This window comes from Molothrus ater, chromosome 6 (genome assembly GCF_012460135.2).
Source record: "Molothrus ater isolate BHLD 08-10-18 breed brown headed cowbird chromosome 6, BPBGC_Mater_1.1, whole genome shotgun sequence".
Classification (NCBI taxonomy): domain Eukaryota; kingdom Metazoa; phylum Chordata; class Aves; order Passeriformes; family Icteridae; genus Molothrus; species Molothrus ater.
This window is the reverse complement of record NC_050483.2, coordinates 51426888-51448779: the sequence shown is the minus strand read 5'-3', so window position 1 is coordinate 51448779 and position 21892 is coordinate 51426888. Positions and strand designations below refer to the sequence as shown.

At 39.4% G+C, this 21892-nt stretch overlaps 1 long non-coding RNA gene across 1 annotated transcript in view; it reads left to right on the top strand.

Moving 5' to 3' along the window:
• The first annotated feature begins 799 nt into the window (after window positions 1-799).
• The window catches only part of LOC118687086 (uncharacterized), an 84217-nt gene continuing 63124 nt past the window's right edge, over window positions 800-21892 (top strand). Inside the window, exons 1-2 of the long non-coding RNA XR_004980286.1 lie at window positions 800-898; window positions 1282-1385. This is a non-coding gene — a long non-coding RNA (uncharacterized LOC118687086). The remainder of the gene's footprint in view (window positions 899-1281; window positions 1386-21892) is intronic.

Below are 21892 nucleotides of genomic sequence, written 5' to 3'. Positions count from 1 at the left end.
GTTTGCCTTGACTGCTGTTTGTATTTGCTATATCTGAAGATGCTCCTAGATCTTGTTACAAAAATACTTTTCATTTAGAAATTCAGACCTCCTCTGATGTAAGCCCCAAACATTTCCATTTCTAAGTGCAAGAAGCTGATCCCTATGTAATTATGAAGTGATGCCAGGTCCTAACCACACTACCTTACCTACCCTAGTCCTTTGGAAATGTTTTACTTGCAACAGCTTTATATACCAAACATGTTTGTTTAATGAAAATGTTGTTATGATAACTATAAACAACATATTTTTTATATGACTAATGTTTTCATGAAGTTGGTTTCATTTTCACAGGTCACTGCTTCCTTTTCCAGCCTCACAAACAGTTTTCTCAATCATTTTGGGCACTGAGTTGGTACCTCAGCACTTGGATTTGTGTCATATGATTTGATCTTCTTTTCAGTGTTCTCCTATTTGTCCCTGTCCATGTGCTGTTTTTTCTGACACTTTTTTTTCCGTCATGTGTCATTTTATGACAGTGTTTCTCCATGATGTGCTTGCTAAAAGAAGTGAGATATCTGGAAAAAAATTAGACTTGTTTGTGAAAAAAAAAACACAAAACAACTGACCAATAGGCTACCTAGAAAGTAAGTAGTTTTACTTTTTCTAATTTCTTATGTGTGTGTATGTTCTTATCTTAAAATCTACATTCATGACTTTATCGACAACATAAGGCATATTTTGTAAATGAGCTTAAGCACTCTATCAAGTTGTAATTATTCATGAATAGTCTCTCTTTATTGCTAATGATATGCATCACACTAGCAGAGTTTGATATACTGGTTATACAAATAAAGTTCATCTGAGGTAACACAGTTTATTCCTTTCTCAGGCATCCAGCCTGGATCTCAGCTGCAAAGTAAGTACCTCTCCACATCTCATTACCAAAATAGCAACCTTCTTAATCCTTTGCTGTGAAGAACAAAGGTTCGATTCAGTCTCTGGAGCAGAAATAGGATCTTATTAATGCACTGGCAACTACAGTGTTGTTATTTTTGTTAGAAAAGAGAGAAACAGGAATTTGCTGATATATGTTAGATTAAGGGCTGTTATTGTTTTGAGATTAATTGGATTGTTAGCCGGGCCTTTCCGATGTCAGCTGAAAATCTACAAAATACCTTGCAAGTTACTATTCTGGATGAGATCAGGAGCTACTTCCTGGAAATTAACTTCTATTCTTTGTATTTGTTCTGAAAGAATCACTGAGGCTATCAGTTAAATGGTGTATTGTTTACTGTGCAGGGAGAAAAAGTTCTTGTGTTGGTCTTGCCCAGAGTGCTGGCCCTGCTGGACTCAACCCTCCTGCCATCCAGTGGATTAAAGCTGAGACCCAAGCCACCAGCAAGGTACCTCATGCTCAGCCTTTGGGGAGGTCTGTGCATTGGCCCAGTGTCAAGGCTTGAATGTGTTACAGCTGACATATGAATTCACATTTTGGAGCGTTAGAGCTCCAGTGATGTTTTATGGAGTCTTTTCTTTCTTTCAAAATATTTGCTGTCATGTAGTGTTGGGCTGCAGTGGGCTGTAGCATTTGGGATCCCTGTGGAGTAGACTGTCTCAGCAGCTCATCAGGATAAAAGTTGAAATTAGGATTGCAGAGAAGAGCCAGAGAAATTCCACTTGGTGAATTAAATGTTGTTGCGCTTGAGGACCTGGAAAAGGGTTAGTGATGTATCTGGGTGAACTCCCAAATTGGTATGAATGACAGGCATAGGAGGTATTGCTTAGAGCAAAAATAAATGCAGTGTAACTGATCTGTTGAGACCAGCAAACAGTTTCTGGAAATGACTGGTGCTTGATAATTTTTAGTGATAGGCAAATGGCATACTCCAAATTACGTGTGGTCCATTGTGTAATTCTGTGTGGGTGTGGACCTTTGCAGGTTATTGGCCTATGCCACCTGGCACAAAATGTGTTTGTTTAAGTCTTAGCATGTAGAACTTTGGGTGTTTGTCTTCATGTGTATGTGAAAGGTTCAGGGTTAAGTGAGGGAGAGCTAACCAGAAACTGAGATCAGCAGAAGCATTCTGGATAACTGTTCCCAGGCCTGAGTAATGAAGACCAGTAAGATGGTATTTGCAGTGAACCTCAGCTCTCTGCTTCTATTCCTCATGGTTAGGACAAACCCTGTGTTTGGCCTCCAGGAGGTATGACAAGATGTGTCTATTAATGGAGTATGTAGTCCGAGACTTGTGGCTTGAGTGTGTGAACTTTTTTTTGTGAGTTGGAAGAGATTTCTGAGCATAGTCTAAGGCAATTATGTAGTATTAATTGCTAATTTATCCTGATTGTCCATGTCACCAGAAGGCTTTAAGTATCAAGTTCTGATAGAACAAGAATGTTTGAACTACCAATAGGATATTTGGGCCCAAGCCTGTTCTCTGTTATACCACTGCAAATTTGGGATACTTGTATTGACTGCTGAGTGACAGAGCAAAGCAGGACTGGACCTGAGAAACGAAGCTGTGAGTTGCCTGTGTGTGCTTTGGGCAGTGAAACAGCTGACTGAAGAAACAGCTCATGTACTGCTTGCATTTCCCCTTGATGATTTCCAGCTGTCCTCTTATCCCTGGCATGCAAAACATTAATTAGTTTCAGCTTATGAAAATAAGTGAGAAGCAGTGTGTGCTACCCACCTTATAGTGCTGCACATAAACAAGGCACTGCAAACAACGAACTGTGATCACAAATGCTAAGTGACATTGTTATTAAGACAGGGGCTGAGTAAAAAGAAAGTTCCTTTGTTGCTGAACATAATCTAGATGGTTTCTCAGCCTGTGCAATAGAGGAAGACATGCTTACATGCAGGAGATCAGTGTGTATTGCACCTGGACCATACATCAGAGTGTCACAGACATCATGCTTTCATCTCCACAGGTCTTTAAGTATTAACTGAGGCAAGAAAAAAGCAAAGAGCTAAATAGGACAGTAAAAGAAGAAGGCAGCATTATTTTTTTTCAACCTGTAAACACATATTTGTAGGATATTAAAAGTTTGGGGGGTTTCATCATTATAGCTCTTGCATGTTTTCAGATTAGAGTTCCTAGATGGCTTTGTCAGAGAATATGAAGAATTTGTAGGTATAAAATGTATTCAAAGAATTCACATACCTTAATTTTCAAACCTGTTAGTATATTGTCACAAGACTGCCTAAATATATTTTTATGCTGCTGCAATAAGATCTGCCACTATCTTGCTACCCAGGCTGAAAGGAAAGTATTAGCAGAAAGTAGCTGAAATCAAGAGATGCAGGAGAAAATGCATGAAAATCCCAATGTCTTAACACCATTGCTAGTCCTAAAGAAAGATTTTGCTGAATTGGCTGGACTGCTACAGACTCTGTTTAAAGCAAATTGAAAAGGACAAACTCAAATTTAAGTGAATACTAGAGACAGTGGACAAAGTTATGCAAAAGTTGGAATATGTATGGATGCTGCAGTCATGATGGAAGAATTTCTGCAAAAAGGAAAAGAAGGTGTTGACAGGCTGGTGTTGCCCAACTAGAAGTGTTGTATAAGCCTGGAGAAATTATCCCTATGATTTAAAAATATAAATAATAAATGAACTACAGATACTTGTATGGAGAAGAATGAGTCTGGACAAATCTACTACTAAAAAAATAATGATTAATAAGATTACTTGGAAAATGAATCATACTGGGGTCATCAAAAACCAAAATTAAATGAATTGTGGTTGAAAGGTCAAATAGGCTTTTTTGTTTTGGTCATAGAATGTAACTGTGATGAATTTCTGTTATGATGGTGGAGGAGAAAAATGAGAAGAAAGCAGGAAATGTTTGGAAGGGTAGGGAGAAATGGCTTGTATGAATTCTCTGTCTTACATTTAACTCCTGATGCTATCTGAGAAGTGCTGCAGATCTCCAAGCACGTAGTTTCCACTTGATTTATTGCATTAACCTAGATATGCAGTGGGTAGAGGTGGAAGAAAAACCTACTGATATGTGTTTTGCTATAAAAATGGTGAGTGAAAAGTAGCCTGAGACCTAGAAAGGGCTGGAACAGACATGATGGAACTGCACAGTAGGCTGGGACTGTAGCTGAAAGTGGACAACATTCAGAAGCAATCCAGTTATTATCTCCCATTTATGCTTTTTACTATAGAAAGATAAAGCAATATGATATTTGTGCAATGTAGAAAGTGTAATTCTATTGAAGCATCTGATGCTTATCTCATTTCAAAGATCGGCACTGTTGTAGGAAATCTTGCAATCAATTGCTTAATTGACATGATCTTAACCAGAGGGTTTTCAGAGTGCTGAATTTAAATATGTCTCTCTCAGCCATTCAGTAATACTTTGTGAGGTGATGGTATTCCTTAGGGACCTGTCACCCTACAGAATATGGGAAATTAAATTAATGAAATGAGTTTGGTAGAGCTGATTTTATGTTTTCTCGAGGAGGCGAATCCTGAAGGAACACATGCTTTTGAGCAGGAGATCACTCTGTCCTCTTAGTGAAGCAAGACTTACTGTGAAGTAGGGAAAGTGTCAACCAAGAAGAGTTTTGATACTCAAAATAAAGAATAATCATATCAATCCAGAAGCAAAGGAAACTACCATGCTCTGGCAGGCTTTCCAAATTAGTGAGCAAAGCCAGCCTTTACTGAGCTGTGAGAATATTGCTCAAGATCATCCTGCATTTCTACTCCTGACTGCTTGAATCACTAAAGGTATGTCAACTCAGGGTTTGGCAGGCACATATGAACTCACTCTGTCCATGCTCCAAGCTGACTGGATGAAAGCTGCCTGGCAATGGGAATCTATGTAGCCATCATTAGTATGTGGCTGAGCCTGAATTGGTAAATTGTGCTGGGAAGCAGAGTATATTAGCTTGGGATCAGAATTAGAGGGTTGCAGTTACCAGACTTTAGGATCAGAGGTAGCTTCTACCAGGGCATCTTGGAGCATTTGCAGATGGAATTGCATCTTTTTGCAAATCTGCCATGGAATTGCATCCTTAATATGTTAAAAGGGTTAGCCAGATGTGATCTGGAAAAATGGTGCCCTAAAGATAGGACATTCTTTTAAAAGAAATCTTGAGTAAAAATCCAGTGCCAAATTCCAACTTTAGCAATTTGTTTTCAGATGCTTTCTCTCAGGTCTAAGGATTGATGTATGCTAGTGTTAGAGGGAAAGACTTAAAACTGTGTATTTGAATCTAAACCCAACTGGTCCATGGAAAGGACTGTGCACAAATGAGCACCTTGCAGTAATAGCTGCCTGAATTAAATGTCCCTCCCTATACAGTCCATTATGCAAAACACTTGTTCCCTTGTTTACAATGAATGGGAAGTGCTAGTGGCAGCTGATTTATCTGATGTTTCAGGCTCCTGAATCACTTAGGTACTTTTGAAGATGTTCTCTTTCAAATGAATTTCTGTAATTTATTTCCATGCCTCTGACTTTCAGAAAAAAGCCCTGTTCCTAAATAAATCCAGGAGTGTTTAAAAATTATTTTGTCCTTAGCCTCAGGAGTCCATTAGTTGCTGTGTTCTGGAAGCAAATGAAAACAATGCATTCTGTAGGATATAAAACTACTCCTAACTGTGCCAGTGGATCACTGCAATCATTAGGTTAATACCAACTATTATCATCCAGGATGCTCATCTGGTTTTACTGAGCTTTGTTAAAGAAATGGAAATGATTAAAGTCATCCTGTCTGTCCCTCTAAAGTTCTGCCTGTGAATGAGTCACTGTTTTACAAATGGGTGTTGCCAGACACTGATATTGAATAAGGCTCCAGCCATCAGAGCTCTGGGTCCAGCACCGCATTCTTGGAGTCCAGACTGGAACACTGAAATTCCCATTGAAATCTGTGGGAATTCTGCATGGCCAAAGCCCAGCTACCTTTACGGCTGGCTGAGGCAGCTTAGAGAGAGCTGTAGCTCTATGCATGTAGTAGCCTGGGGACTCAATATGAATTTCATGCATCTCTTCACTTAGTCACTTGAAACCCAAGACGGAATTGAGGATACCACATTCCACTTAGGCTTTGTTTGCTTGAGGTCAGCTGAGTGCCCACTGCTGCCTCTGGACGTGACACCTTCCACCCCACTGGCAGAGCTGCAGCTGTGGTTTCTGTGCTCCCTGGGCACTAGAAGTATTTGCACACAGCAAACCCCAGTGTGTCAGCTGCCCTGCCCTGCCTGCTGCAGTGGTCCTGGCTGGCTGCACCAAGGGTGGAACATGCTTCAGCCTTTTCACAGAATGGAGCTGTTTGCATGTCCTGAAAGTAAAGAGCTCCCAAAGATCTTCTTGTGGAGTTGCTCACAGTAAGCTGTGTCTTATGGGCAAGGTTGACCCAATAGTTAATTTTGCTTGTTTGCCTCACATATGAGGCAGGGATTGAATAGTCCTGGCTTTGGGGAATTTCACATCTGGATTCAAACTCTTTATGGCTACTGTTCCCTAATCTGTGCCATGGGCCGTTCCCAAGTCATAGTTCTGTACTTTTCCAAGCTTTGTGTTTCATATCGTCCCCTCGGGGTCATTTGTAGAAGTGGGAGGGCCAGATTGGTAGTTGCAAGAAAGAGAAGTCTCATCACTGACGTCAATGCAGCTCTTCCACTTTAGCAAGGGATCAGGCCCATCTACCAGTGTCACGGTCTGCTGGGGAGGAGGGGAGGCAGCCTCAGAAGTGTTGGGTTTGCAGTTCGCCAAGTGACAAACAGAGAATCTGAGTGCGGTAGCCAGGCATGTTACAAAACACACTGTTGGAGAGACAGCTCTCTCTGGAGGCTTCAGCCTTGATTTACTTACTCCTGGTTGTTGTCCTGATATTCCATGCTTTCAGACCATTTTAAAAAAAACTCAGTGTATGGCCTTCTGTGAGGATAATTGGCTGAGACCCCTTGTGGGATTTCTGGGTGGTTTCATGTGGTATAGGAGGCCAGTTGTTGGCATAGCTGCTTTTGTGCAGCTGGGTAAGGCTGTAGTGGAAAATGCAAGGCTGGTTGCTCTGTGTTACCAAATGTATGACTACACATAGGTTTAAGGTAATTTAAAGCTTCCAAATATTTTACAAATCTTCAGATATTTTAAATAGTTTTGAAAGCATGAATTTAAAGGAATGATGCTGAATTGAAGGGAAGGGAGTCTGAAAACTGAGTAAGGCAGAAAAGAGCTAGGGTTTTCTCAGGTGCAAAGGGGAGTAGAGGAGGGGGGAATGGCTACAGAGCCTTTCAGAAATCCACTAGTGCTGTTCCCAGAACTCTGCCTGTTTTGTGCATTTCTTCTCCTGTGCTTTTGCTCATCTGAGCAGTCTCTCCAGAAATCAGCAACTGGAAACACATAAAAAGTAATTCTCTTTGCCAGGTAAATGGGAACAATAGTTGAGTGGGAAAGAATGAATCACTGCCATTAACAAGAAGACTAGGGTTGCTCTCATCATCAACACAATGCAGTGTCTATTCTCAAATGTCAGGGCTAATAACTCACCATTTACAAATTAGACTTAACCCCCTCCCACACAAACCCACATAGCCCTTGCTAGCCTTCAAGCTTAGGTCATAGCTGCCTTTCTCTGAGGGCTACCAATAAAACCTTCAAAATACATATCCTCCAGACAGTCTGACTTCTTTCAAGATCAAATACTCCTCCCCTTTTCCCTTTGGATTTTGTTTTAATTACAGCTACATCACTGAAAATGTGGAAAACCCATCTAAGGCCCTAATTATCCTTAATGTAAGAGGGCCATTATTGTCTACAGATGAAATGAATAATACAACCAGTAAGAAAGATTCCAAAGTTTTGATTACCTTAATAAATTCCTAAAAGTGAAGGAACTCACAGATCTTTATCCAATGCAACCACAAATTATTAATGCAGGTGGGAGTATCAAAAGCTGGAGTGTTTCAGCTGGCATCTTACAACATCTGTTGAGATGGTGTTTTTCATCCAGTGTACTGATGGATTATAGCTATAGCCGCCCAGAAAAGGTGTAACAAGGATGCCAGTTTCCTAGATAACCATCATGTAGGTGTAGAACATGAGATGCTGCTAATTTCAGATGCTCATCAGGATATTAATAACCTCCATACTTTGAAAGTAATGGGCTTGTTTGAATTCCTGGTCCTGAAATATAGACGATATCTAGGATATGTTTTTCATTCTGAATGGCTTGTAAAGTGAAGTTAAAGCAGGTAACTGGAAAAAAGGACGCAGAAACAAATTTGGGACTTGTTAGTAGACTTAGCAAATTCTGATTGCCCAGTCCAACACCAGCAGTTTTTCATTTATGAATAAATCATTCTTTCTTTCTCTGCAGATTGAAAATTCTTCAAAGTGATTTACATGCAGTTCTTAGCACAGCTGTTTGCTGGGGGTGTGTGCTCTGTGTGGGGGATCTATCAGCAGTCTGGCTACCTCTGTGTGATCTTGGGTAAGGCCTGGATAAAAATCAAAGGCCAGATTGTTCTGTTTTTCAAAATGTGTTGCCTGGGGCCTGCTAATTAATAGAATGTCTAGGAATGTCATACATCTATTGAAAAAAAGTGTCTCTTGAAAATTGCTATTGTTTTAATTGAATGTTGTCATTTTCACATAGTGACCAATATCTCAGCCTACCACTCTTCTTGAAAGAGCAAACTGGAACATGGGAAAACTGGACACTCGTAGGAAAATGCTGTCTGTTTTTAAGTTATTTTTTAGTGTAAGTCTCACAGAGTCATAAATGCTCTCACATGTTGACTGGGGGCCTTATCCTGAAATCCAGACTTGTGTTTCATTCTTATGAATTATTCCAACATAAGCCAGTGCTGGAGGCTGACTGTAAACAGGGGTTAGAGAATTGAGCTGATTTTGACCTAGCAATGGAGCATAACTCTGGAAACATTTGCCGGAGATACGGCACTTTGTGTCACGGACAGGCCAGCTGAAACTCTGAGGTTGTGCATGGCAGTAGGCATGCAGGGATGTCTACCAGTAAGTGCTTGCAGGATTGGGTGGTAGGTGGTCCTAATTTATTTGCTGTTTTAACAAAAATCTGGGATTTGTTATGGAGTGAGTTAGTTCCTCTGGGAAAGGTGGGTGTAACTTGTCAGGACATGAAGGATAACTAACCTCAGACATTTGGGAAGTTGTGTGTGTGTGTGTGTTTTGATGCATATGATTTTGTTATGTAAAATAGTGAGGCTCACCCCCTGCTCTGCCTGTGGGTTTCTGCACAGTTCTTTTGAAGGAGAAGGGTAGCTCATATGATGAGGTGAGAAAGAAGATGAATGGAAATAGAAACCAGGAGGAATCACTTCTTCAGCTGAATAGTTATAAGTGCTTCTAGAAATCAAAAATTTTTGTCCTGTTTCACTGGGCATATACGGGGAAAAATAGAAAATGATCTAAAGGTTACATCTTGATTTTTACAAATTTATTTGGCCACAATTTATTTGTACGTGATGAGAGACATTTTTTATGATATCTGACTGTAAGCATTCCCTCAGTGCACCACATGCTGTCAAAAGAAGCTAAAATTCTTCTTTTTCTTCTCTCTAAGTCTTGGATTGGAAGCTGTTTTCATTTGATTTGTTTCTACCAGTGCATTAGAGCAAAGGTGTGTGCTTTGGACCATGGGTATAATTTTGAAGGCTTCTTATGTTGAAAACTCTCTCAGTTGGCAAATAGATCATTCAGTGCTATGTTTTCTGGAACCCAGCAAAGATGATGGCATTTTGGAGGCGGAAAGAAGCAATAGGGAATGAGGGGGAGTATCTTTTTATCTGTCAAATGCAGTTGTGGTATCTCTGCAACACTGCGCTTTAAGTGCAGTGTGCTGGTCTTGGCTTTTATGAGAGTTCTGGAAGAGTTTTGTGCACTGCACAGTCTGATTGACAAAGAGGTTTTCTGTCCTCGCATGACCTTCTTTTAATTTAAAAAAAAATTCAATAAAAGTTCAGCCACACAGCAAGGGATGAATTTAAAGACTGCACACCATGTGACAGTGGTAAAACTTTCATAATAGCCGTCATATTTGTTGGTTTAAAAATCAACTTCATTGTCATAGTTAATAGTTTGCAGCTGCTGTAGAACAGAGGCAAATTGCTATGTATGTGTCAGCCTTAAATGCAAGTAAGATCCACTGACTAGGAGGACTCGGTTAGTTTTTCCTATCTATTGGTAGTATTGCTGATCATCATCTCTACGCGATGAGAGGATTTCATTGCCACATTTCAGCACTGCTGAGCTGATTATGTGATCTTGCAAGTAAAATAAACTTGTTTTCAGTGTCCTGCCAAAATATATTCCACAACATCCCATTAAAAAGGCTTCCAGGGTCATGCATAAGTAGGTGCAACCCCCTGCAAATCTATGGGATATCATCGGCATTGATTTAACTAATGAAGTAAAGTTATATAAAAAGTGTTAAAGAATAAGAATTTAGCACCTAATGTGAAGCTCAGTAATAAAAGCCTTTTTGGAAGATCACAAGGTAAGTTCTCTGCCAACTTATAACACATGAAAGTAGTTATAATTTCTACCAGGTTTGTATCAGATGGGAATGGGAAGTAGATGAAACAATTCTGTCTCTGTCACGCTGGTGATGTGCAGAAGGTGTGTAAAGTCAAAATAGTCCAGTGGTGAAAGTGTAGCAAGCAGGCTGGGCAGGCAGAGGAGGAATATGTGAAGTGTCTGTTGATTATCTTGGACTGAAGGCTATCCAAGAAAGCCTCCCCATGGCATTGGAAGTTGTGGCAACCATAGGAAATTATGTCTAAAGGGATCTGTTGTTCACTTAGGATGGGCAAACGTAGTGTTACTTTGATTTAGGGGGATCTGTTGTTCACTTAGGATGGGCAAACATAGTGTTACTTTGATTTAGGGAGATCTTACTTTACTTGTCCTCCTCCTCACACTATCTGCTGTTAAAGTAGAACTGAATTTAAATTGTGGACCTGAGGCTCCAGAATGATGTTTGAGGGGTATCCCTTTGAAGTGATCTCAGAAGGACTGTGGTTATTTAAAGCAGGGTATCCCTTGGTGTTTCAGGCATCTGTCTCAGTGGAGAAGTCACAGAGTTCAATAGGTGCAGGTCAGGCTGCCCAGGATGCTGTGTTCTCATGCCTCAGGGTCAGCTTCTCCTTCAAGAAAGTAAATAGTGGAGCAAGAAAGGCTTAATGACTAAGCTCACAAGAAGACAGTACTTTTAATGCTGAAGTCAAAGACTCAGAGTCTAAATGGTGGGAAAATTTCCCCAGGGAAGAGGCCCACACAGTCCTGCACTGGATTATTGTTAGTGCTACTTCACTTATTTGGTTGAGATTTCTCATGTGTTTCCTGGACCAGAACCTGACCCTCAGGTCTCATTTACAGTTCAGAGAATTTCAGTTTGGCATTCCTGTGAACATTGTGTAATTGCAATAATTTCAACTCTTGTTATTCCTTCAAACTTGGATAATTTGTCAATGTGCTAGTTTATTTTATTCACATAGAGACCGTCACTAGCACTGAAGTCTAAAGTAAATACATGGGATATCTAGTTAATCTATGGGTTTTTTTTTCTGCAGGCCTTCTCTCTTTATTGGTTGCTTTGTTTTACAAACAAATGGAAGTGCATACAAGATGGGTGAAACCTTCAAAGCACCCTGTTCAGTGTGTGAGGGCTCTAGGAGAGTGTCTCTGGAGTCTGAAAATGCCACACTATAGGTACCTCTTCCCATTTCTGAAGTATATTCCCCATCCTCTTGATGGAATTTCCTAGCCCTGAGGAGTGAGGGACATCTGGGCTGAGGTCTGGTTATTTGTCAGCCAATTCACAATTAGACAAAATGTCTTTCCATAGAAAGAGTAGAGAAGGAAGGAAGATCATAGAATCATAGAAAGGCTCAGGGTCCCATCCAGCATGGGATTGAACACTTGTCGGGCATCCAGAACTTCTGTGGGAAAACTGTTGTGTGTCTCACCTCCCTCAGAGTAAAGACCTTTTTTCTAACAACTAATCTAAATCTCTCCTCTTTTCATAGAAATGCCTTGTTCCCCCTTGTCACTATATGTCATTTAAAATGTCATTCTTCCTCTTTTTAAATAAGCCCCCTTTAAGTACTGGAAGACAGCAATGAGGTCTTTCCAGAGCCTTCCCTTCTCCAGGTTGAACAACTCAACTCTCTCAGCCTTTCTTTGCAGGACAGGTGCTCCAACACTGATAACTCTCATGGCCATCCTCTGGACTCACTCCAACAGGTTATGTCTTTCTCATCCTGCAGATCCCAGAGCTGGATGCAGAACTCCAGGTGGGGTCTCATGAGAGCAGAGTAGAGGAGCAGGACCACCTCCCTTGACCTGCTGGCCACACTGCTTGGGTGCAGCTCAGGATGCAGTTGGCCTTCTGGAGTGTGGGCATACCCAAGAGAGACTCCTCTCAGAAAAGGTGGGACAAATGTCTGGAAGATAACAGCTATAGATGTGTTGGAACTACCCCTTTAGTATTAGACCTGCATCTATTTTTCTGCCTTTTGGGACAGAGGAACTTGCAAGCTTTTGACCAATAATTCTCTGTCTCTGGCATCCCTGAATGTTTCCTGAAGATTGTGGACAAACAGCCATATTTTTCTTTGGTGGCAGTCATTCGTTTTTGAAGGAGGCTTCTTCATTTAGGCCTACAAGGGCAGTTGGCCTCTGTGATTAGAGAAAGAGGGTGGACTTTATTTAATTAAAAAGACATCTGAAATGCAAACATATGCTATTATAGTAGTCCTTGAGCATTCTGTTATTATCTGTAGATATGAAGCCAATGCAGTCAAGGGACTGTAGGTGCTGGCTCTACTTACCCTAGAGCAAACGTGTAAAATAGCAAATGGACTCTGTCCACAGCAGTGTCTCTATTTATTAATTAGAGGGGGAGTGAGGCAAGAACAACATAAGAGATTTTTTGTATTCTGCTTACAGTGGTGGAACAGTTTGTAGAGATGGTGATCTGTATTTTATCTGCCTGCTCATGTTGCCTTCCTTCTCACCTCTAAACATTGACATAACTTTTCAGGGTAGGCATGAAGTAAGTCTGTTGAACATAAATTTTGATTTTTGTCATTGTAGCTTTGCCTGGAACAGCACATAATCTATTGGCATTTTGGATCTGCAGGAGAAAGCCAGAATGTTTCCACCATCAAAGGTCTCTTAGAGTTGTTGAAAGAAGGCTGGAACAGTCCTGGTTTTTGGACTTTCTTTTCTTAAGGTATTTTTACTCCTATCTGATTTCCAAAGAGGAGTCTGATTTTCATTTTACATTGCCCCACCCCTGTGGCATTTTTGACATTGGCCAGAAATGAGAAACCTTGAGTTGGAAAGGTGTCATCAAAACAATGACTAGATATACTTGGAAGAAACGTTTATTATTTGGCTTGCTGCTGCTGAGAGCTGCTAATTACTAAGCAATTATGACACAGACATAATATTTCACTGTCTAAAACTGCCTCTTGGGTTTAATATCTGTCAGAAAACAAAAAGCAGAAAATTTCTGAGGAGTCCAAAAAGGGCCAAGAGATGTATAAATATTTCCTCAGGGCATCCTTTGCTACCTTGGACTTCAAGGCCATGAGTTTGGCTATCACTGCCTCCTTAGAAAGCATTCTTGGCTCAAATATCCTGATCCATCTTTTTTCTCCTGGCTTTTCAAATAATCAAATCATAAAAGCAGGGAAGTACATTTTGCATCTGTAACTTCTGTGATCTTTGGATGCTTTAGGAGTCAAAACTCCACATGGATTTGCCACAGCTGAGGGCTGTGTGTTTGACTCAGAAATCCTTTTGCACACAAATTAGAGGGCAACCAGTGCAAAACAATGTGGTTATAATGCATTAGCTAAGCAGGAAGCATGGAGATCTGTCTCTGCTGTGTCAGGAATCAATTTGTCTGTGGAAATGGCATGGCACACTGCTTGGGAAGACAATGCTGTGAGCAATGTTCAGTAGGCTGGCGGCCTGAGAAGGTCCTACAGGGGCACTGTCAGTGCATCAATAGGCCTGATTTATCACTGTATTATATTAATTCTACTCCATGGTGACTCCATTCAAGTGACTGAATTTATCATAGGGTAAAGCTGGGGGAAAATAGTGCCTCATTCCTCTTGCTTTTTGCATGAATTTCTTCCACAGAGCCACATCAATACTTTCAGTTCTGTCCTCTTCATACCCAGCTGTGACAAGGTGGGAGCTGAAAGCTTCTTATTATTGCATAGAGGAGCTGGGATATATTCCTGGTACTGGCAGAAATTTCTGAACCCCAGATTTGCCAAGTAATCCTTAAAAATGCTTTCTGGTGAAGACAGACACATGAATCTTACAGTGTGGTTCTTGAGAAGGCACTTTGAAAATGGGATTTACTGTTGAGGTGGAACTCCAGAGGCTGTCACACCACTAAGCTGAGAGTAAACAGAGAAGAAAGCCTACATGAGAATGCCATGAAAGTGGATACAAATGAGGGAGGGAGTAAACTCTTGCATCCAAACAGAGTTTAGCATTTGCCTGTAACATGCAGGTGCTTTGCCAGCATGAAGAACAGAAATGAGAAGTGAAAATCTACATCTCCATGTTCATCTTTCAGCAGGCTTCCAAGCATGCACATTTCGTTCAAAAACACTACCAAGCTGTTTATGATACATCTGTGCCAACTGCAATGTTTTATGTAGTCATTGAAGCCAAATCACTGTGACCTGATGTGACTCAGTTTTCTAAAAGGGTGCATCTTGAGAATTTTCATTTTCTTCAGTTCAAAGTGAAACATTAGGAAAAGTGTTGGAATGGATCTGTAAAAAGGGCAGCATTCTTATGCAGAGGCAAGACTACCACTCAGGCAAACACCAGAAGAAAATCTGTCTTGGGTGTGTTTTTCAAAATGAGCCTGAAATGTTCATTGGAAAAGTGTCAGGAATATGAGACTTAAATGAACTCATTTACATGCTCTGATTTTGCCTGTATCTGTGGTATTGGGAAATGCAATAATAAATTCTAAGTGCTCCGTTCCTGAAATTTTAGTTCACTTTTCTTTTTTTTCTCTGCATGGACATTTTTATAGGAGTATATGTGAAGTCTCAGTTTTTTTCTCTCTGGTTTTATTTTTTCCCTCCATATTTCTCTTTGTTCTTCTCCATATTTCTCTTAATATAAGTTTTATACCTCTATGTGACTTTTGAACCTGTTAAGGATATGGAGAAAAATTAAGTGAAAGCTTTTATCTTTTCTTGGTCTGCTTTTTAAAATTTTTTTTTGTCTTTTCTTTTGCTGCTGTTTTTCTTGGATTATAGAAAAACTCTTCTTTATATATTTAGCTGTTTAGATATGTCCTTATGCATAGATCATGGTTTATTATGCATTTTATTCTTGTTTCCTCAAATACTGCCGGACAAATCAACAGTAGAATTTTCCAAAGTTCTTCAAATTGAGGTCAGATGCTTTCAGGATCATAAATCCTCTGGGTCAGCATTAGATATTTTGATACTTGGAATTTGTCACCATCTTTCTCTTCAGTAGCACTGCCTGGTTTTAGCTTCATCTGAGATTGAATTGAACAGTTAAGCATTGTCAGAATTTATAATTGACAGTTGGATTTATGTGTGATAATACTTACCAGTGATGCTGGGCTGTTTTATTTTTTAGAGCTTCCCACTACAGCAGACAACAACAGACACAGATAAAAATGGCTCGTGTTGTTTTCCCATGCAAGCCATGACAGTTGTTAATTAAAAAAAAAAATATAGTGCTTGATGAGAGGCTTCCTTCTAATGAAATTAAATTCAGTATCATAATGGATGAAATAAGGAGGAGGAGATTACCCCAAATGACCTATGTGTCTGAATCCTTATTTGAAAGGAAAAAAGACTTTTTTGAATGTACTTCCAGATAGTATCTACATTTCTTAGAAACTTGCAGGGCTTTTTGTGGGAAACCCCCAAACTATTTCTATGTGGCTTTGGCCAAAATTATTTGGTTTTCTCTTACCAAATTTCAAAAAGGTTGAATAGTTGGCTTTTCTGAAGGAAAGGCAATACTTTCCATATAGAAAAGTCCCATTTTTTTTTAGCATTGCTTTTTTTTTTTCTTTCCACATTTCTGACAAGCAAAAGAGCACAAAAGTGCCTGGAAGTACAGTTCTTATGTCATGAAATTTCAAAGAGAAAATAAGATTTACAGTCTCTGGGTTTTTGCCTGCTGCAGCCCCAGTCAGTGCCAATACATCAGGCTCACAATTTGACATAAATACAAACACAGATTAGTGTTTCTTCCTCTGCAACATTGCAAATACCATTATGGCTAATTGCCATTGACACCAGTCAGTGAGGAACAGAGGCTGCAGTTGCCTAAACAATCTGTACTATTACTTAAAGGGATCAGCTGCCCTTTTCATACCCCTCTGCTGCAGTGATTGCTGCAGTGTTCATGTTTGTGAAAAATGTGTCAGATAAGAAATCTTTGCCAACTGAAAGCTAATAATATGAAAAAAAGAAAGTTAATGTGGACAGAGAGAGTGGCATAAACTGAGATAATGTAATTTGGTTGAAGTCTGAATTGATATTGCTTTGAAATTGCAGTGCAGTCATGTTACATGCTTGAGATTAGGCAGTGTGGGTGCCTCAGGGAATTACAGGTGTTCAGTTTTATGAGGCAGTTCTGTTTAAAACCAGGCTTGCATGCTATACCTGCTGGGTGCTGTGCTTTCTGGGCTGTGTCAGCAGGACAGCAGGAAGGGACAGCCCTGGTCATGAATCTTTTTCCCTAGTGAGTGAAAGAGTCTGTGCTGGTCTGTGTTGCCTTTCCTAGACACATGGAAAGGGTTCTCAGGTGGTGGGTTTTTTCCTATCCTTGTCTCTGTAGACTGTGAGGATACATTTACAGAGTCTGAAACTGCTTTTCAGAATGCAGGAGTACAGTATTGTTGCTGTTCTGTCTATTTCTTATTTTAAACCAAGGGATTGTTCCTCCTGACTTCCCTAAATCAGGCTTGGAGCCTTCAGTTATGATTGAAATGAAGATGAAGGCTTAAGTGCAGGGATTAGATAGTTAAGATGAGGGTTTAGAAAATACCCATTTTATGCCATGAGATAATTTTGTGATATTTCTGTGAAGAAGGCTCTTCAACAAAAACTGGAAGGAATTCGGCCATGAGGAATTCCAGCAGTGAGAATTTGAGATGTTTGGGAAATCAGGAGCAAACTGAAACTGAGGTCTTAGAAATGGTGGTATTTTTTTTTCTGGTGCCAAAAAGCAAGCCAAGTTATTTTGTCCTGAACAATCTGTAGATTTAATCTCTCTTGAAGTGCCCAAGGGGTTCTCTGACAGAGTTTTGGAATCTGTGGTTCTCCTTGGTGCTGTGTTTTACAGTTTCATAACAAAACACTGAAGCTGATTTCTGTAATGGATAAAGTGGAGTTCAGTATATATTAGATCTCTTTCAATAACTAGAAACCTTAACCATTTTGTAAACAAAGACTCAGTCCAGTGTGAATATGCCTAAAAAAAGAGAAATTTTATTGGATTGTGGAAGTAGTGTATCTTGTATCTTCTTCACTTATTAAAACATAAGGCCTTAATTTCAGAGTTAGGAATAAGAAAGATGATAAAGATTAGCACTAGATTGGAAACTATGAAGCCTGTGCCTAACTCCAGTGAAAACAGTTATGGCCAAGTCATTTTGATGGAAGCATGTGTGGCCAATAAATTCAATGAATAGATATATGTAAACCCATGGAGGCAATGATTACATGACGAAACTTGCGAACAATATTTTAAGGTGTGTAAAGTTTTTTCATTTGCCCTGAAGGTGTCTACTATTGTATAGATTTCCTTTCTCTTTCCCACACTCTAGGAAAAGTGGAGGCCAGAAAGAGCTTGAAGACTGAACATGGTATGTCTTTAAAATCCAGCCATTCTTGTGCACATCTGCCAGTAGTGGACATTCACCTTTTCTTTCCTGCTATGGGAAGATGTCATTCAGTTCAGGAAATATCAGAGAAGTGACACAGCTCTGGCTTAGCACAACAGTGATCCTAAAAAATGTGGCCTTGAAAATCTTATTGTGCTGGCAAGCCAGGATCTCTGAGCATTCCCACTGCATACAGTCTTTGACTTGGTTAGCAAGGACATTGACAGTTTAATCTTTGCCCTTCTCCTTCAGTTAGAGATGTAACTAACAGTGGGAAAAGCTAATGAGCAGATGAACAGCAGATATTTTGACCTTTCAATATTTCTGAGATATTTAGGTAAAGTGAGGTAGGTCAAAATTTTGTATAGAGAGCTAATGCCTTTTACTAGGTGAAATGATAGAACTGGAAAGAAACAGCAACTCTCACTTGATCAAAGCTTGTCACTTTTCCCCAACTTTTACTTTAGTTGCTCCAGTGATGTCTGCAGTCAGGTAAAGTCACTGGTTTTTGTTACCATTAGTTATTAATTAGGTTTAAAGACAGAAGACAAAACAATATAACCATCTGCTTTGTGTGGATGTTGCAATGTGAAGTGATCCTGAGGAATATACTCTTCTGTAAACTGATACTGTGTTTTAATTTGTGTATCTATCATAAAAAGTATTTAGACTTACCATCAAAAATTTGGAACTGTGATATTTTATTAGGAATATGTGTACTCAAATGTATATTTGGGTGAGGATGAAACATATTAACAGTGTGATGTTTGTGTCAGGTTACCCTTATTTTGCAAACTACCTGAAGTTATGTGTCTCATCCCATCACTACCATGTGCCATCATAGAAATTCAGTTTATTGAAGTGTAAAGTTCACTGCTATTCAGGAAACTGTTTCTTTGAATTCCCTTTTCTCTGTTTTTAATAAATCTTGGTTTTGGCTATGATCACTCTTGCCTAGGTAATTTTACAGAAATGCCTGTAGAATGCTGAGAAGCTAATCAGCTTTATGAAGAAGACCTTCAGACTTTCCAGAACTTAAAAGTTCCTCTCAGTGCCAATCATTAGACAGGAAAGAGGTTATTAAGTTATTTTTTTTACTAAATTTTGCCTGCCATCAGGCTCCAGTGAACAAACAAAAAAACATACAGGATCTTGAGGACTAAAAGAAGGCTAAAAATTGGTGTTGGTGGGTGGCCATATAATATTTTAAAAAAGATGAAAACAGTTTAATTTATGCTTGGCTCATGCAGTGAATGAGGAATGCCATCCCTTAGCCATTGTGTCATTTGGAGCATTAGTCACAAAAGGAGCTATGTTATTTGCTGATAATATCTGCATGTGGGAAATCCTCAGAGGATTTGTTAGGATACATCCATGACTGGCTGGATTCTTGTGAGCTGTCTGGGGCAATGAGAGTGTGTTGTATGGGCAGCTCTCTATCTGCACTAAGGTAATTTTGGCCTGTAAAAAAAAGCTGTCAGACATGCTGGACTCCTGTGTTGCAGGTGGTGTTTCAAATGCTGCAGTACCTGGATAGCAAAGTCCTTAGAAGTGATTCAGTGGGTTAAACCCAGAAATCTGAGTTTGCCAAGTATTGTCACAGATAAATTCTTTCAGCAGTTCTTCTAAGACAGCTTATTAAAACATAAGGCCTTAATTTCAGAGTTAGGAATAAGAAAGATGACAAAGAATAGCACTGAATTGGAAACTATGAAGCCTCTGCTTGACTCCAGTGAAAATAGTTATGGCTGAGTCATTTTGATGAGGGCGTGTACAGTGCTAAGACAGTGGCTAAGACAGAAACTAATGGCTTCAGAAAAGGAATTAAAAAGAATTCTTACTCCTATTAGAAAAAAATGTCTGATTTCCTACCTGTAAAAAAATTCTCAGAATAAACACAGCTGTCTAATATCTTGAGGTAGAAAACCAATGTCTTCATGTTTTCTGTTCTATAAATTTAGTATGTCAGGCCCCTTGCATAGTAGCTCATAGGCATTTTCCACTAAGCCAGGTTGCATGGTGTGCTTGAAGATGAAGTTTAAAGTAGCTGTTCCAATGGCTACTTTCAGCCTGTTTGACAGACACTTGTACAGGGTAAAATGCACAGCATAATTTCTGGCTGGTCTTTCAGCAGTAAAAACCTAACATCAAATTCATAACTTTATTAACACTTTAATTACTTTGTGACCTCATCGTACTAGGACCAGGTTGGGTTCAGGCAGGGGACATGATGCACTGATTATAGGACACATTGGCAACCTGATATCCACATGTAATGTGATGTGTGATATATGTCAGCTAGAATTATATATGTGAATGCCACATTAAGGGAGAAGCACACTTCCTAAAACATGACAAAATGAGAAGCTAACCTCAATTATTTTCTTCTATATATGTACATGGACATAGTCACTTACTGAACTGAACTTAAATAAACAAATAAGACTTAATTTGAACTTGGTAGAAAGTTCCAGCCTCTTTTCAGAGAAAACTTTGCCATTAGGTCTTATGCATAATTAATTTTTCCCTTTACTTTCTGAACAAAAAAAAAAAATTAGAAAGTATTTCAGATTGACTCATAGTGAAAAAAATTGTTTATCTCACTGTAATGAAAAATCCAAATGTAACGCAGATAAGACATTGTTTCTGCTTACATTAAACATTTTCTACACCAAAATACTTTATTTCATATACTTGTGGGATTTTTAATTCTCCTTAGTTTTAAGTACATTTTTAAATAAAACAATTATTTTGAAAAGTCAAACCATTAAAAACAAACAAATATTTTCAAGGCTTTTATGTAGCTCTCTGCTATCATCCTAGCTACATTTTATAGCAAATAATCTACTAAGTGGGTTTTTTTAAATGTTGATTTCTAAATTATTCCTTTAGCTGTCCTGGTCATTTTCTGATGGCTGCTTGCCATGGTGTGATGTGTTTCGCAAAGTTTTCAGAGAATTGTGGTGCATACAGTTTGTGCACCTGAAAAATAAATATGGATAAATACATGTGAAGGCCCTTCCTTATCTATGGTTGGTGCAGGCTGCAGATTAGGCTTGTCTTAGTCTTAAACATCTTTAATTTCCACAGGGTAAGTGAACCTTCAGGCTTTGTTTTCTGTGCTTGGAAGGGAATCAGACTAACACTGCATTATCTAATTCTTCATCTCCTCTAAATTTCAGGTCTCCATTTAGTTGATTTTGGAAAGCATGAAGTGTTTGAGAGGATTAGAGACAGCAGAAGAAGAGGAATTCAGAGTATGTATTGAGTAAAGGGATGTTGACTGTGGAGGGAGATTTTGGAGCTTGTTGTGTTTATGGACAACTACATTGCAGAGTTCATTTGAATGCTCTGGGGTTCATAAACTCGTGTAGCCTGGGAGGCAGGGCCCATTGGAAGGAGTCAGAATTTCAGTGCAAATGATTTACCCAGCTGTTAAGATAACACCTAAAGAGTTAGTGGTAAGATAATTTTTTTAAAGGTCTAATTTAAATTGACAAACACACTGAAAACTGCAGATGGGCTCAAGCTGAAAAGTAGAGTGTGTGAAGCCTTTCCAAGCTCAGGCAGGTTGGAATCCAAACCTTCTCCTACTGCTCTGGCTTTTGGTTGCTTTTAAATTCCTCTTGGGTTCTTTTTTATGTCTTGTGTAAATCTAAGATAGTGGGAACATCTGGTTACAGGGGATTTACAATTGTTTGGGTGGGTATGTAATGAGATTTCACTTTTTCTCAAGGGGAGCCCTGATTCCTGAGCTCAGTGTCCATTGATGACTAAAAGTTTGCTGACTAGCTCCCAGCTCCAGGTAGGACTAGTTCAGTTCTACTAAAATTTCCAGCATACAAAGTACATGAATTTTCAAAAGCTTTGCTTCCATCATTTCACTGTGGGGCTGGTCTGCTCTCAGCCCCAGTGTGATGGCTTGCAGTGAAGAGGCCTCAACAGTTGCTCTGTGTATTTTTGGACAGCGTAGAAATATTATTATTGTT